Raw genomic sequence first — 15,816 nt, forward strand, 5'->3', positions numbered from 1 at the left:
GAGAAGCAGGCTCCCTGCTGAGCAAGGAGCCAAATGTGGGGCTCGATTCCAGGACTCTAGGATCATGACCTGAGCCGAAGGCAGAGACTTTTTTTTTAATTTTTTAAAAAATTTTATTTATTTATTTGACAGACAGAGACTATAAGCAGGCAGAGAAGCAGGCAGAGAGAGAGGAGGAAGCAGGATCCCCACTGAGCAGACAGCCCGATGCGGGGCTCAATCCCAGGACCCTGGGATCACGACCTGAGCTGAAGGCAGAGGCTTTAACCCACTGAGCCACCCAGGTGCCTCTGTCATTTGGATTTATAACAGGGGCATCTTAAATCTGGCCAACTAGATTAAACAACATCAATAGCCTCTGAACAGTTTTTGCTCTATAAAGAGGTACAATGGTCAGGTTCAGGCATATGGGTAACTAGGTTTAAAGTTTGACAAGTTTTAAGTATTATTTCTGGCATATCTGTAAGTGCAGCCCAGTACTTAGTAAGTTGGCTTCCATCATCCATTGCCACTTCCATTCGGTGCACGGGAGAAGAATTAGGCACAAACACGTCAGCTGCAAGAGAAAGGGAGCAGGGGACAACAGTCAAAAAGACTGCTGCCCCAAGCAACTCCTCAGTCTCACTTTCATTAGGTAGAAACAATAACCAACAGAAGAGCCAATGAAGGTCAAACATTAGTCATATGCCTTGTAGACAAACAAGAAGAAGGGCAAAGTTTATAGTTAAACAAGCACATTCAAAGGACTCCTCTAACAAGCAACAGGTGCTTTTGGGAGGAGAAAGGGGAGATAACAGAAAAGGGAAGCAGGTGGCATTCTGCCTGAGCGAGCCAGGCATCCCCCGCTGCTCAGCTTCAAAGCCGTATATCGTCCTCCCCCTCTCCCCCAAAGGCCTGTTGCCTGTATGTGTTTTTCTTAAAGCTATATCTAAATGTGCTTGGTAACTAGTAAAATCTTCCAGGGGTTATATTTTAAGTAATATGCTGTTCTGAGGGGCAGTTGCAATCCATTAGTGGCCTTTGGTTTCTGAGATAAATCTGGATCTGATGTGATGTGATTATAGTCAGGGACTGTCCCATAGTGAGCTTTGAGGCTCCTTTTATGAGGAGGGCTGTTCTATGCTTCACTAACTCATTTATTTGCAACTATACCTCAAAAGGGGTGGCTTCTAGGATAAATATGACTAAGGGATGAAACCATTAAGAAGCCCTTTGAGTGGTCCAGCCTTAAAAATATCCTGATTATGGAGGATCACTGGCAAGTGGGAGAAAACTTGTCAAGAGGGAAGGGGAGTCCCACATGCATCATCCGATCCAATCATATAGAAAGTGGGGTCGTCTGTTATCTACACAAGTCCATAGATAATCCTATGGAGTGGGGTATGCTGGCTTTTAGGCAGTTATCCTAGCCCCACAGAATTGGTCAACGTGATAGTAGAGTTATACAATTGTTGAGGATTCAATCCCATTTTCAGCTGTTTAATAATCATGTGCCATGGGGTTCTGTTATTATCCCCACAGAACAATCAGCAGAAGAGTGTCTATATATGAGTTACTGTGGTAATTTCTCTTAAGTTTACCTCTAGTTGTCTAGCTTAGGTAAACAACAAACATGTAAAGACAATCAAATCTAGAACATCCACAAAGTTGTGTTATTAAAACATGTTTCTCTCTAAAATAGCCCTCATTTCCAAAGATAGCCAAATTAGTGTAAGGACCTATTTAGCCAGAGCAACTCCATCTTGGCTAAAAGCCATTTTGTTGTTTGTGCAGTAAAACTTAAACTGACCCTGCCCCCCACCCCCCGAAAAACTTACTTAGAAGCAAGTCTGGGAAACCAGTGAAATGTGGTCAGCTAGTTCCTAATAACAGAGCCCAGAATACAAGGCCAGTTCAGCCAGTTCCTAATAACAGAGCCCAAAATATAAGGACGCTTGATAGCAAGAATGTGACATTCCACCAGGAAACTCCCAATTGTCTTCATGCTGGTAAAAAAAAACCAAAAACGGCCTTGGCGTGATAGTAACCAGGCCTTCAGTATCCTGACAGTGTTCTTTACCCTGATAGGCCTTTTGAACACCCTCTTTGTCCTCACCCACTGCTGAGTCCACCCCTACTCTGCTTTTAAAAACTCTGACTGTAATCTGGCTCGGGGTCCAAGTCCCTACTCTGCTGTGTTGGGTATACTTGGACCCAAGCTTAAGCTTGTCAAATAAACCCTCATGTGATTGCATCGGTGCTTGGCTCCTTGGTGGTCTCTCAGATGCGAAAACTTGGGACTAAAAACTTGGGACATTAGGACTAATTTATCTGGAAAAAAAAGTCCAGCTTAAACAGATTTGGCCTAATTGTTTCCATAAGCTCTGCAAGAACAGTGAGTGATCATACAGATCTTTTATAATCTGCTTTGCTGGAGCTTCTTATAAGCAATCTCTAAGTTGAACTTTTAGTAGCCTCTACAGGCCAGAAGCCAAGCCAAGTACTTGCCATCAGACATGCCTGCAATACCTGTGGATTTGGGCAAATTCCTCTTCCTGAGGTCTCCAAAGTATCCTGAGGTTCCTGCACCTGCCAGGAAGTGACATTCTTTACTCACCTGGTGAGGCTGCTGGGAACTCTGTAAGCGAGGTAGCAGGCCAACGGTTCCAAGGGGGTTTATGGCTCCAGGTTTTCTGAAGTCAACCTTAGTTCCTTAAAGCTGTCTGTCATATCTGAGTCTACATGTCTTTCTCAAATATGACATTCCAGTCAAAGCGTCCTAAAAGTTAGGAGGAGAACAGATTCTTATTGCACTGTTGCAAATGACTGATTGCCATGGAATAATACTTACTGAGACCTTTTGAGTTTCAGAGGGTTCAGATAGAGAGAAAAGTTGAATGCTTTGATTTGTTTACAAGTCAAATGAGTATTTTTACATTTCTGTAAGTCACTGACAACCTAAGTACAATTTTTCTTAGTCTGGAAGAGTAAACATTAGAAAATGAGCAATGTCTAAAATAAGAGACATAACACTATAATCTTACAGTTCTGTTAGTCCCATGTTACTAATTCTGGTTTAGTTTGGATGCAGCTTTAGTTAGTTCTGGAAATTCTTACCCATTTCAGTTCTGATCTTAAAGATACTGAATACCTGTGTTGTCCTCAAAGTCCTTTTTATGAATCTCCTTTAAGATAAAACTCATTTTACAAGAGAATTAGAACAATTATAAATGACAAAAAGACTCAGAAATGGACATTGTTAATGATCTGATTCGAGTTCACTATGATACTGTAGACAAGGAAACTCAAGTTATCCTGGGACCCATTGACACATTAACACCTCAATAATTACAATATCAAATGGTGATCTATCAAAACATTAAAACTTGGGGTGCCTAGGTAGTTCAGTGTGTTAAAGCCTCTGCCTTCGGCTCGGGTCATGATCCCAGGGTCCTGGTATTGAGCCCTGCATCAAGCTCTCTGCTCAGCAGGGAGCCTGCTCCCCTTCCCCTCTCTCTGCCTGCCTCTCTGCCTACTTGTGATCTCTTGTCTGTCAAATAAATAAATAAAATACTAAAAACAAAAAAAAAATCACCATTAAAACTTTAGGAAATACATAGAATCCCTAGAATAGTTATAGCCTTTACCCAAATGTAACACAAAGTTTATCATTTTTTTTTTTTAGCTGAACTTTCTGAGTAACTTAGCATACCAAGAAAAAGCATAATGAGTTAAAGAGATTTCATTTATGATTTAAATCTTGTCAACATTTGCCAAAATCTTATAAAGGTTTTTTTAAAAAAGATTTTATTTATTTATTTGACAGAGAGAGATCACAAGTAGGCAGAGAGGCAGGCAGAGAGAAGGGTAAGCAGGCTTCATGCTGAGCAGAGCGCCTGATGTGGGGCTTCATCCCACGATCCTGAGATCATGACCTGAGCCGAAGGCAGAGGCTTAACCCACTGAGCCACCCAGGCGCCCCAAATCTTACAAAGTTTTAAAGCACATGCCTAAATATAATTAGGGATGTTAAAGACCTGATATAGGCAAAATGTGGAAAATAGTTTTTCTGGACAGGCAAAGAGGAAACTGTACATTTTCTTGCTGACAGATGATTAATTTAAGAATACTGTCTTTTTGAACACAGAGAATTTCAATCTCATACCAAGCCACTTTAAAACCCATTTGTTTTAATCTTAGTCTGTCCTGACCACACCAAAGATTCCTTTTCTGAAGATTTCCCTTCACAAACCATCTAACTTTCCTTTGCATTCAGATTGTGTCCCAAGCCATTTCTTTCCAAACAACCATCTCATTTAGTAGGACAAAATTACCTTTTATCTTTAACAAAATGTGTTCCCATTCCTTATCTTTCTTACGTATCTACTTTTCCACATAGAATTGTTTCCTTTATTTCCATTAGTCTTAGTTACAGTTAGAATTTTGTATTCTGGGACGCCTGGGTGGCTCAGTTGGTTAAGCAGCTGCCTTCGGCTCAGGTCATGATCCCAGCGTCCTGGGATCAAGTCCCACATCCGGCTCCTTGCCCAGCAGGGAGCCTGCTTCTCCCTCTGCCTCTGCCTGCCATTCTGTCTGCCTGTGCTCGCTCTCTCCCCCTCTCTCTGATAAATAAATAAAATCTTAAAAAAAAAAAAAGAATTTTGTATTCTTAGAATACCTTATTCTCTAGTCAGTTAAGTATTTGTGGAGGCCAAGAAAAACAAGATTGTACCCACCTCGAGTCCAGCCCTGACATAAGTACAGCCATCTTGACAAAGCAAGAGCTGGCACCTTGCACCCCCTCTCCACCCGCTCCCCTCGGTAATATGTGTGACATTCTTCAGGCACCCCTGACTGCCCTAAAAGAAAAACAAATAGTTAACTTGCTGAAATCACAATCCTGCAAGACAGGAGTCTCCCTTGGTTTACAAATGTCCCAGTGCTAAATCTCACTAACAAGGACGCTTGATAGGAGGAATGTGACATTCCACCAGGAAACGCCCAACTGTCTTCATGTTAGTGCCTCATTAGAGGGAAAAACGGCCTTGGCTTGATAATAACCAGGCCTCCAATATCCTGATAATCTTCTTTACCCTGATACTCCTTCTGAACACCCCCTTTGTCCTCACCCACCGCTGAGTCCACCCCTACTCTGCCTTTAAAAACTCTGACTGTAGTCTGGTTCGGGGTCCAAGTCCCTACTCTGCTGTGTCAGGTATACTTGGGCCCAAGCTTAAGCTTGCTGAACAAATCCTCGTGTGTTTAACATCGGTGTTGGCTCCTTGGTGGTCTCTCAGATGAGAAAAACTCAGGCATAACATGTTAATCAATTGGGAACTGTTACAACAGAATTCTTTAGATGGCAAATTTGTGAATCAGTTAAGCACAAAACATGTTTACCAACAGATTTAAATATTCTTAGTTTCTTTGCAGTTAATCAAAAGCATAAACCTATGTCCAGTGATCAGTGACTAAGCATTTAATTCTATTTGAAAGACCTAGATGTCCAATGAATTTAATTCATCATCCAAGCAAAACTTTAAACTTTCAGGTTACCAAAGACTTTGAAAGCTATATCAATAATTACCCATGTCATGTTCTTCCTCTCTAAAAAAAAAATAATAATAAAAAATAATAATAATTACCCATGAAAACTTTGAGACAACCATGAGAGACTATGGACTCTGAAAAACAATCTGAGGGGTTTGAAGTGGCGGGGGGGTGGGAGGTTGGGGTACCAGGTGGTGGGTATTATAGAGGGCACGGCTTGCATGGAGCACTGGGTGTGGTGAAAAAATAATGAATACTGTTTTTCTGAAAATAAATAAATTGGGAAAAAAATTATATTAACAAAATAAAATAAAATAAAAAAAGAAAACTTTGAGACAGACAATAAGCCACCAGTTTAGTCATCTTTTTGAGAACAACCCAACAGAGTTAACATGAGGTTATTTGACCTTCAGTAAACCTTGATAGAATAAAAGCTTCCCATTTACTGCTCTGACTTCAAAGACATGTCTATCTTAATTAAACCAACAAACTTAACTTAGTTTAAATACTGAGTTACCTTTCATTTGGGCCCTTTCCACTTTGAATGTTTACCTGAGACATGAGTGGGGAGATCTGGAGTGGGGGGTGTTAGGTCCAGGGCGTGCTCTTCTTGCTCCTTGACGGTGAAGAGAGAAGGAGCCTTGGTGCATGGTCTAGAGGCCAGTCATGCAGGCCACACCCACGTTGGTGCAGAGAAAGGAGAAGGGGTAGACAGAAGAAACGAAGTGCTGCCAGAAGGCAGAGAAAGGAATTCCAGGTTTTAGAGCTCATCAGCTCCAACAGAGGAGCAGACACCATGTTTTCCCGCCAACAAGGGAGGAGGGGTCAGGCGGTCCAAGTTGGGTCAGAGAAAACAGGTATTTCCCCGAAACAAAGGGAGTTTTGGCAGCTGCTTGGGAGTATTCCTTAAAGCCTCCATCTCAAGTTAGACTAACCCCAGTTGACTCCAGTTATAGCCATTAACATGGGAAATTGATTAAGTTCTAGAACATAGACACCCCCCACCCCCCCAGGGGAAAAGGTGATTTAATACCCACAAATCCCCTCCATCCCCAAGTAATTACATTCTGGGATTTCAGCATTTCTTACAATTCTGAACCTTCTGGTCGCCCCCCTCCCCCGTATGAGAGGAAAGTTAAAGTAGACCTAAGGCCATCGAAAACAAAACAAGTTGGGCAATAGCTCTTCCCTTGTTTGTCTTTTTTTTACTGTCATGAAACTGTCTTTCTGTGTGTCCTCCAATCCAAACACCCATCCACTGCCACTTACAAAGTGAAGGATATAAAGTAAGTTGTATTGACCATTTCAGTGAGCAGATTTTGTGAAATGCCTTCTGCTTTAGCCCTTTAAGTTTATCACATTTTGTTGGCTTCTGACATTCCACTTTCCTAGATTATAAGCAAGATCTGTTTATGTTTTTTTAAATGTCATTTGTTTTTCAAGTGTAAAATGTGCCAATGCCTATACATTAACAAGATTTCTTTTTAATTTAATTTAATTTATTTATTTGACAGACAGAGATCACAAGTAGGCAGAGAGGCAGGCAGAGAGAGGGGGTAAGCAGGCTCCGTGCTGAGCAGAGAGCCTGATGTGGGGCTGGATCCCAGCACTCTGAGATCATGACCTGAGCTGAAGGCAGAGGCTTAACCCAGTGAGCCACCCAGGTGCCCCCATTAATGAGATTTCTTAAAACAAAACTGTATAAGACTGTTAATTTGTTGGTCTTTTGCAGGGTCTTTGATGTCTCTCTAGTGTATTACAACTGGGTCATTAATCTCATCGCTTCATCAACATTAACTCATTCGTTTTCATGACACTGCTAAGGAATCAGGTGTTTCTTTTCTTTCCTTTTTTTTTTAAGATTTTATTCATTTATTTGAGAAAGAGAGAGAGCATGAGCAGGTGGAGAGGGAGAAGCAGACTCCCAGCTGAGCAGGGAACCTGACTTGGGCCTCGATGCCAGCACCTTAGGACCATGACCCAAGCTGAAAGCAGATGCCCAACCAACTGAGCCACCCAGGCGTCCAGGGAAAGAACTTTTGAGAAAGCGTGTGAGTTCCTCCTGTATATCTACAAAAGCTTTATTCACTCTGTTAACTTTTTTCATCATTCATGACGTTTATCTTCTGAAGATCAGTGATGACTGGTTTTGCTTTGCTTTTAGACTTCAAGTTGTTTTGGCTGGCTGTATGAAATATGTTCTTCTGACCTCTTAGTTTGTCCTTAGCCATTGTCTTCAATACTCTTGTGCAGCAACTCACACTCCAGATGATGCCATCTACACTCACAGATCTTGAGACCTTTTTAAAAAGATTTATTTATTTATTTGAGAGAGAAAGAGAGAGGTCAGGGGGAGGGCAGAGGGAGAGAGAATCTTCAAGCAGACTCCCCAGTGAGTGTTGAACCCAAGGCTGTGTTCTATCTCAGGACCCTGAGACCATGAACCTGATCTGAAACCAAGAGTAGCTGGTGGTTTAACCCCCTGAGTCAGCCAGGTGCCCCTCCTTGCTCTTGTTTCAAACCCCATCTCCTATTTTGTTATAATATTTCAGCATGCTTATTGTCTTCTATATTTTATAATTCCAATCTCTGAAGGGTCCTTTTATCTCACCATGACTCTTACTCAGGCTGGCTTATTTCTCCTGGGGACCCTGACGTGGAAATGAGGTATAGAAGCATCTAGATTTTATGGGTGAGGGTCCTGTGAAGCCTGGCTGGGGAATGGGCAGTGCCTTCTAAAAGGATTTATATTGGCTTCAGAAAACTGCCTTTCAAGTGAAGTCTGTCTGAGACCATAAAAAGTTCACTTGTCAGTTTGGGATTTTCTGGCTTGTTCAAGGAGTATATAAGGAAACCCCAAACCCATGAGGGCAAGGCTTGGGCTACAAGTTCTCAGGAGAGACTTGTCTGTTTCTATCAAAAGTCCAGGCCCAGACACACAGTTTCCCCGTTGCCTGCTTCCACCAGTGGGCAGGCTCCTGAGGCCTGGGCTCTTTGTGGGCTCTCTGTCCCACATCTCCACAGAGTGCAGGCCTGAAGGTTCTAGGTCACAAGAAAGACAAGGATCCTTAGAGTCCTCACTGCTTAAGTTTCCCATCCCACCCACACTGATCTTTCAATCCTCTCTTAATTTTCATCCCTGGAGGGTTGCCTCATTTTTTAATTTTTATTTTATTTTATCTCTTTTTATGAGTTCAGCTAGGTGTTTAAAAGGATGTCTCTTCCGGAATATTATAAGAAAGAACGAAATCTTGCTATTTGCAAAGTCATGGATGGAGCTAGTGAGTATAAGGCTGAAGGAAATAATCCAGTCAGAGAAAGACAAATACCACACTGTTTCACTCATATGCAGAACTTAATAGCATTATTTTTTGGTTTTTGGTTTTTTAGATTTATTTCTTTATTTGACAGAGAGAGAGAGAGAGAGAGAACACAAGCAGGGAGAGCAGGAGAGGGGAAAGGGGACTCCCCACAGAGCAGGGAGCCCAATGCAGGGCTCCATCCCAGGACCCCGGGACCACACCCTGAGCTGAAGGCAGATGCCCAGCCTACTGAACCACCCAGACGCCCCTCATATGTGGAACTTAAGAAACAAAACAAACAGCAAAAGGAAAAAGAAAGAGAGAGGCAAACCAAGAAACAAACTCTTAACTAGAAAGAACAAACTGATGGTTACCAGAGGGGAGGGGAGTGGGTGGGGGATGGGTGAAATAGGTGTTGGGGATTAAGGGGTACCCTTGTTGTGCTGAGCACTGGGTGTTATACCGAAGTGTTGAATCACTCTATTGTACACCTGAAACTAATATAACACTGTGTTAACCAACCAGAATTAAAATAAAGACATTAATTTGGGGACGCCTGGATGGCTCAGTTTGGTTAAGCATTTGCTCCTGGCTTGGGTCATGTTCTCAGTTGGTTAAGCGTCTGCCTTTGGCTTGGATCACTCCCCATGTGGGATTCCCTGCTCAGCAGGAAGTCTGCTTCTCCCTCTCCTTCTGCCCCTCTCCTCTGCTTGTGCTCTGTTTCTCTCTCTCAAATAAATAAAATCTTTATTACAAAAAACCCCAAAGCTTTATTTTTAAAAAAATTGTATTCATTTATTTGACAGAGAGAGAGCACAAGTAGGCAGAGCAGCAGGCAATGGGAGAAAGAGAAGTGGGCTTCCCACGGAGCAGGGAGCCCAACGTGGAACTCAGTCCTAGGACCCTGGGACCATGACCCGAGCCAAATGCAGACACTTAACCAACTGAGCCACCTAGGCAGTCCTAAAAAAATATTTTATATTAATCTACACCTATCCTGGATCTTGAACTCACAACCCCAAGATCAATAGCTTTACACTCTACAACCTGAGCCACCCAGGCACCCCCTTTTTTCTGGGAAGAAATTAGAATTTTTTATTCTATTTATTTATTTATGCAAAAAGATTTTATTTATTTATTTGACAGAGAGAGATCACAAGTAGGCCGAGAGGCAGGCAGAGAGAGAGAGAGGAAGGGAAGCAGGCTCCCTGCTGAGTAGAGAGCCGGATGTGGGGCTCGATCCCAGGACCCTGAGATCATGATCTGAGCTGAAGGCAGAGGCTTTAACCCACTGAGCCACCCAGGCACCCCATTTATTTATTTATTTTTAAAGATTTTATTTATTTATTTGACAGCGAGAGAGGGAATACAAGCAGGGGGAATGAGAGATGTGGGGCTTGATCCCAGGACTGAGATCATGATCTGAGCTGAAGGCAGATGCAATGATTGAGCCATCCAGGCGCCCCAGCAATGAGAATTTTTGAACAGGCTCCTGGAAAGGACAATGCATAAATTACTAACCCAACACAGTGACTGAGGACATCGGTGCCTTCTTTGTGACTCCTTGCAGCCCAGAAGGCTTTCCAGCTTGCCGGATGTGTCAGTAAATATTTGAGGAATTTAACTCAGCCCTAAAGAGTGATCCTCTCTATGGGGAGAATTTCAGGCACTTGCAGTCAGACAAGTTAGAGGAAAAAGAGCCGTAGCCACCTACCCACGTGCACAACACATGCACACATACAAGCTCTTACACACTCAAGCCACACAGATACCCCCCCCAATATATATACGCTTGAACACTCTCACACATTGTCACACATACATATGCACATTTTACAGGGCATGCAGGATTTGTTTTAATCAGGTATAGTCAGACACAGAAATGACCATCATTGTTTACTGGACCAAACTTGGGCACCAATGTCTGAGACACGGGTTTTGAAGCAAAGTAAAGCTTTACTATCAGAAAGGCTGCCCAGGGAGAAGTCTGGGCATTATTCCCAAAGCCGCCTTGCCCTGTTGTGTTCTGTTGTGCCCTGTTGTGGACTGCTTATGTCCATAGGAGGGGGGTGAGGATTTTCTTGAAATCTTGAAGGAGGGAGGCTTGAAAAAATATGGAGGTAGCCTTTCTTTAGGATGATGAGTCCCCATTAGGGACCTGGTATGATCAGGTGATCAGGCTCGGGAGATAATTTCCAGATAAACACCACCTTACTGTCCCCATTTAGGTTCCCATGGTGACTGGGTAAATAAGGAGCCAGGGCCGGAAGGCAACATGAATGATTGATCGTGAATGAAGTTAAAAGGAGCAGAGTTGGGGCGCCTGGGTGGCTCGGTGGATTAAAGCTTCTGCCTTCGGCTCAGGTCATGATCTCAGGGTCCTGGGATCGAGCCCCGAGTCAGGCTTTCTGCTCAGCAAGGAGCCTGCTTCCCCTCCTTTCTCTCTTCCTGCCTCTTTGCCCACTTGTGATGCCTTCTGTCAAATAAATACAGAAGATCTTAAAAAAAAAAAAAAAAAAGAGGTGCAGAGTTAAGTAGAGAACAAAACAGAATGTGGAGCTAAGTTAATAATAAGGCAATGAACACAATTACAGGTCTGCTTATACCTTCGAAACAGGTCCAGGAACCAAGTCTCTGGGCTCATCATGAAGGAAAAAGTTTTCATGCCCAGTTCTCCAAAAGAGGGAAGTGGGTCTGGGATTCTCAAGAGCAACCTGACTCATTGAAAGAAGGTGAAAGCATTTGTTTGAGAAAAGGAAGAAGGGAGGAACCTGGTATGATAACCCTGCCCCCACCCCCACTCCACTCCAGGCTGTTGTTAGCCACTCCTGATAGACTAAAGAGGAAACAAAATCCAGCCTGGGTGATGCCACTAGTGTTTGTTCCCTTCTCCAGGTGGGAGTGAGACAGGAAAACTGGAGGATTCCGCCAAAACGTGCTTTCTCCTGCTTCTATTCTTGCTGGAGCCTGTACCCCGGAACCCCACTTTACACATGCCTTGTAAATAGCAGACGTGGAGTTATGGGACAAGGAGTTAAGAGTTCTCTCTAGGATAAATAATACCTAAAGAAGGACCCGGTGACAATGGCTGGAGGAGGCTATCCTTTGCGTATCCCAAACTACCTGAGCTAGACACCAATGCCAAGACCTTTCTGCCCCAAGGAATGACACCTGGTCCCTTGGCCTTGTTCTAAGTGGTTCCTGGATGCCTGAGAGGAGACACACACTAGATCACCATCCCCAATAAAAACTAGGCTCAGGCACCTAGGTGGCTCAGTTGGCCGGGCGTATGCCTTCGGCTCAGGTCATGATTCTGGGGTCCTGGTCTGAAGGCAGTTGCTTAACCAACTGAGCCACCCAGGAGCCCAATTCTGGGGTCCTGGGAATGAGTTCATCATAGGGCTCCTGCTGAGCAGGGAGCCTGCTTCTCCCTCTCCCTCTGCCACTCCTCCTGCTTGAGCTGTCTCTCGAATAAAGAAATAAAATCTTTAAAAAGATACGACAAAAAAAACCCCAAACCCCAGACTCTCTACATAGGAGAAACTCCCTCCTCTCTGAGTTTCCTGGACACCCACTCTGTTACCTGCTCTCTCTACCTTCAGTCAACTCTGTTCTCACCTCCTGCTGGCTTCTTCTGTTTGATTTCCATCCTGCTTGAAGCCAAGGCTTCTCTTGACTGATCTGGGCCCTCAGACCCACCTGCTGGCATCAGGAATAGAAAGCAACCCCCCTTCCCAATATTCTCAAAGGTAAGCTTTGGAAGGGCCAAAGAAGTTAAAAGTTTATGCTGCCTTCTCCTTCAAATAACAAGGGGAGAATAGGTTCAATGATTCATGGGGCTGACCCAAAATTTTCCATTAGCCAGAGGAGGGGAAAAAAAAGCAAAAAATGTTCCAATTTCAGCCTTCTTCACCCCAGCTGCAGTGTCCTTGGATTTCAGCCTGGAGAGCTTCCCTAGAGCCTAGAATGTTAAACCAGTAAATGCTGGATTTGCTGCCAAGGGTTTAAGCATATTTGCAATGGGGAAACAAAACAGAACAAGCTGGATGGGGGAGGGAGGAGGATGGTTAAAATATGGCTTTGTATTTTGCGGCTATTTGCACTTTGTTAAACAAGAAAAATGCAACTGAAGACTAGATCTGCCAGGCTGTGTTAAATGATTTATGGGTCTGGCAGCTTCGCATCAAACAAACAAACAGAAAGGAGCTTCATGGAGCTGCACAAGAGGAAAGGTTTTTCAAGGTAGAGAGGGAACAGAAAGAAAGAAATTTATTACCAGAGAATCCATTGTTTTAGGCAAGGTCACTCTCCTTAGCGGAATGGAAGGGATTACCAATTTTTTAGTGTGGACCACTGGGAAACTCCATGTTGATTGGTTAAAGGTTAGGGTCCTGGGTACTGGGACTGTGCTTTGCTTGCGGATTAAGCTCTAGGTTTGCTGATATGGGGCTCCTAACATAAGTGACTCCATCTTAGGACTGTGGTTTTCTTTCTAACCATCTAGATCTCTTATAGAATTGATACAAAATGTTATACACTTTATTTTCATAAATGCCAGAAGGGTCACCCCAATCAGGGAAAACTGGGAGGAAAAAGGATTACAGGGCACAACTTTCTTGCTTTTTGCTGGTGGATGGGTTAACATTTAAATTTAAATTCTTTTGAGCACTGGAAAAAAAAAATAGTAAGTCTCCATAGCTGATGATTTTTGCCTCTTGGAGCCACTGGAAAAAGAATAATGTAGACGACAATGTCAGTCTCTGCCTGGAGATACATGTTTGGAGCTTGCTTGCTTTCTTTACTTACTTATTTTTAAAGATTTTACTTATATGACAGAGGTAGAGAGAGAGCACACAAGCAGGGGGAGTGAGAAAGGGGGAAGCAGGCTCCCCACTGAGCTGGGAGCCCAATGCAGGGCTCAATCCCAGGACCCTGGGATCATGACCCAAGCCAAAGGCAAACGCTTAACCGACTGTGCCACCCAGGCACCCCATGTTTGGAGCTTTAAAAAGGTGTTTGGTTTGGGGCGCCTGGGTGGCTCAGTCATTAAAAAGGTGTTTGGTTTGCTCAAAGCTCTTGTAAAATCAGGTGTATAGGATCCTTTGAGGCTGGCCACCTTTCCATCTTGGTGCACATATATTTTGGCAAGGTGGGCAGTTAATTCAGACTCAAAGTTGATCAAAGTAAAAAGGGCTCAGGGAAACCTTAGTTGCCGTTTGGATTCAGAATCTACCCTGCGGTCTGGCCAAACAACATCTTGAAAGAAAGCTACCAGCTTTTTTGGAATGCTGATTTACAGATCCAATCTTAACTTCCAGGCTGAAATCTGATACTGTCAGCTGTGGCTTGATGCAGCCCAAGCAGAAGGTGTGCCCAGCTTATGCAACCAAACCACCGTGAATTTGTTCATCGGTCCAAAATGCAAGAGGCCAAAAACTGACATTGAGCATTTGCATTGAAGAAAGATGGGCTGTTCATTGGTATGGCATCACCTACCATTGGGAACCCACACCAAAAGTCCCAAACTCCCTGATGGCTTATAAGTGTGGGTTCTTAAGGGGGGTGGGAATCAAGAGTAAGAGGGTCAGTGTTGCGGGTTCTTTAGACATTGGGTAAATTTTAAGACTGATGACCTGGCACTGGTTTGGGTCAGTGACACATTTTAGCAATGTGTGTCAGAGATGCTGTCTTTGTTAATAAAGGCTATCTATCTTGTCCCCTACACTGCATTTTCATTATCTTTTTTTCTTTATTTATTTTTAAAGATTTATTTATTTTTCTGAGAGGGAGGGAGAGAGACAGAACACAAGCCAGGGGAGGGGCGGGTGGTGGGTAGGGAAGCAGGAGAGGGAGAAGCAGATTCCCTGCTGAGCAGGGAGCCCAGCAAGGGGCTTGATCCCAGGACCCCGGGATCATGACCTGAGCTGAAGGCTGACACTTACCTGACTGTGTCACCCAGGCACCCCTAGAAAAGAAAAGATTTTTAAAGGTGGGAAAAAAAAAAAAAAGTGGAAAGGAGGTGGGAAAAGGAAATTATGCCAGAAACTCATTGTTTCCTGCAAAGTCACCTTTGGATAGAATGGGATAGAATGGGTTCATTGGGCAGATCTTATTAGGGCTGACAGTGAAGTTTCCTGTTGATTGGTTAATAGTTACATTCCTGGTTGGGGGGGCATCAAAGGAGCAGGTAGGTTAGATATTAAGTTTTGGTTTGCTAACATGAGGTTTAGCCAAGTGATTCCAGTTTGGGTCTGCTGTCTCCTCTCTAACAGTTGTGGAACATTGTGGTTGCTGGCTGTCTGACTTGGGTCCCATCCCTGAGCCCACACAGTTTATTTTCTATTTGGACCATGTGCTGTTCTGCTATGTATTTCATATACAGAGACTCATTGCGTTTGTGGCATGTGAATCCCCAAAAGCTGGGAGCCAGGAGAAGGTACATCTCAGGGACTGTGATCCCTCTGCCCAGATGGGACTCCTAATCCCGTTCTCTGGGATATCTCACTGCTATTGTGGAAAACAGAGACAGAAGAAAAATTATTAAATTTCCTTACCCACTGACAAGCCCTTAAAACAGGCAGGGTGACATTCCTCTAGGGACTCAACTACCCCCACCTTAAGGCTTTGCTAAATCAAAGGGCAATCCTAATCTGACCGACCCCTACCCCCAAGCAGGATCCTGTATGTCTACTTTAACAATTCCTTTGGAGGGGTGCCTGGGTGGTTCAGTGGGTTAAAGCCTCTGCCTTGGCCTCAGGTCATGATCCCAGTGTCCTGGGATCAGAACTGCATGGGATTGAGCCCCACATCAGGCTCTGCTCAGCAGGGAGCCTGCTTCCCTTCTCTCTCTGCCTGCCTCTCAGTCTACTTGTGATCTGTCTGTCAAATAAATAAATAAAATCTTTAAAAACAAAAACAATTCCTTTGGAAACTTTATCTCCAAGATAGTGTTGACCATCATTCCCAAGCATATGGCTCACTGAGA

General features: G+C 43.6%; 2 long non-coding RNA genes across 2 annotated transcripts; both read right to left on the reverse strand.

Annotated features, from left to right (window-relative positions):
- Positions 1-352: 352 nt before the first annotated feature.
- Positions 353-2,728, reverse strand: LOC122902019. Its single transcript, XR_006383725.1, has 2 exons — positions 2,597-2,728; positions 353-556 (listed from the first exon to the last, which is right to left on the reverse strand). It is a non-coding gene; the product is annotated as an uncharacterized LOC122902019 (long non-coding RNA).
- Positions 2,729-7,581: 4,853 nt separating this feature from the next.
- On the reverse strand, positions 7,582-12,639 carry LOC122902017. The gene is made up of 2 exons (XR_006383724.1): positions 12,450-12,639; positions 7,582-7,829 (listed from the first exon to the last, which is right to left on the reverse strand). It is a non-coding gene; the product is annotated as an uncharacterized LOC122902017 (long non-coding RNA).
- Positions 12,640-15,816: the final 3,177 nt, after the last annotated feature.

Source organism: Neovison vison, chromosome 3, assembly GCF_020171115.1.
Source record: "Neovison vison isolate M4711 chromosome 3, ASM_NN_V1, whole genome shotgun sequence".
NCBI classification, from domain to species: domain Eukaryota; kingdom Metazoa; phylum Chordata; class Mammalia; order Carnivora; family Mustelidae; genus Neogale; species Neogale vison.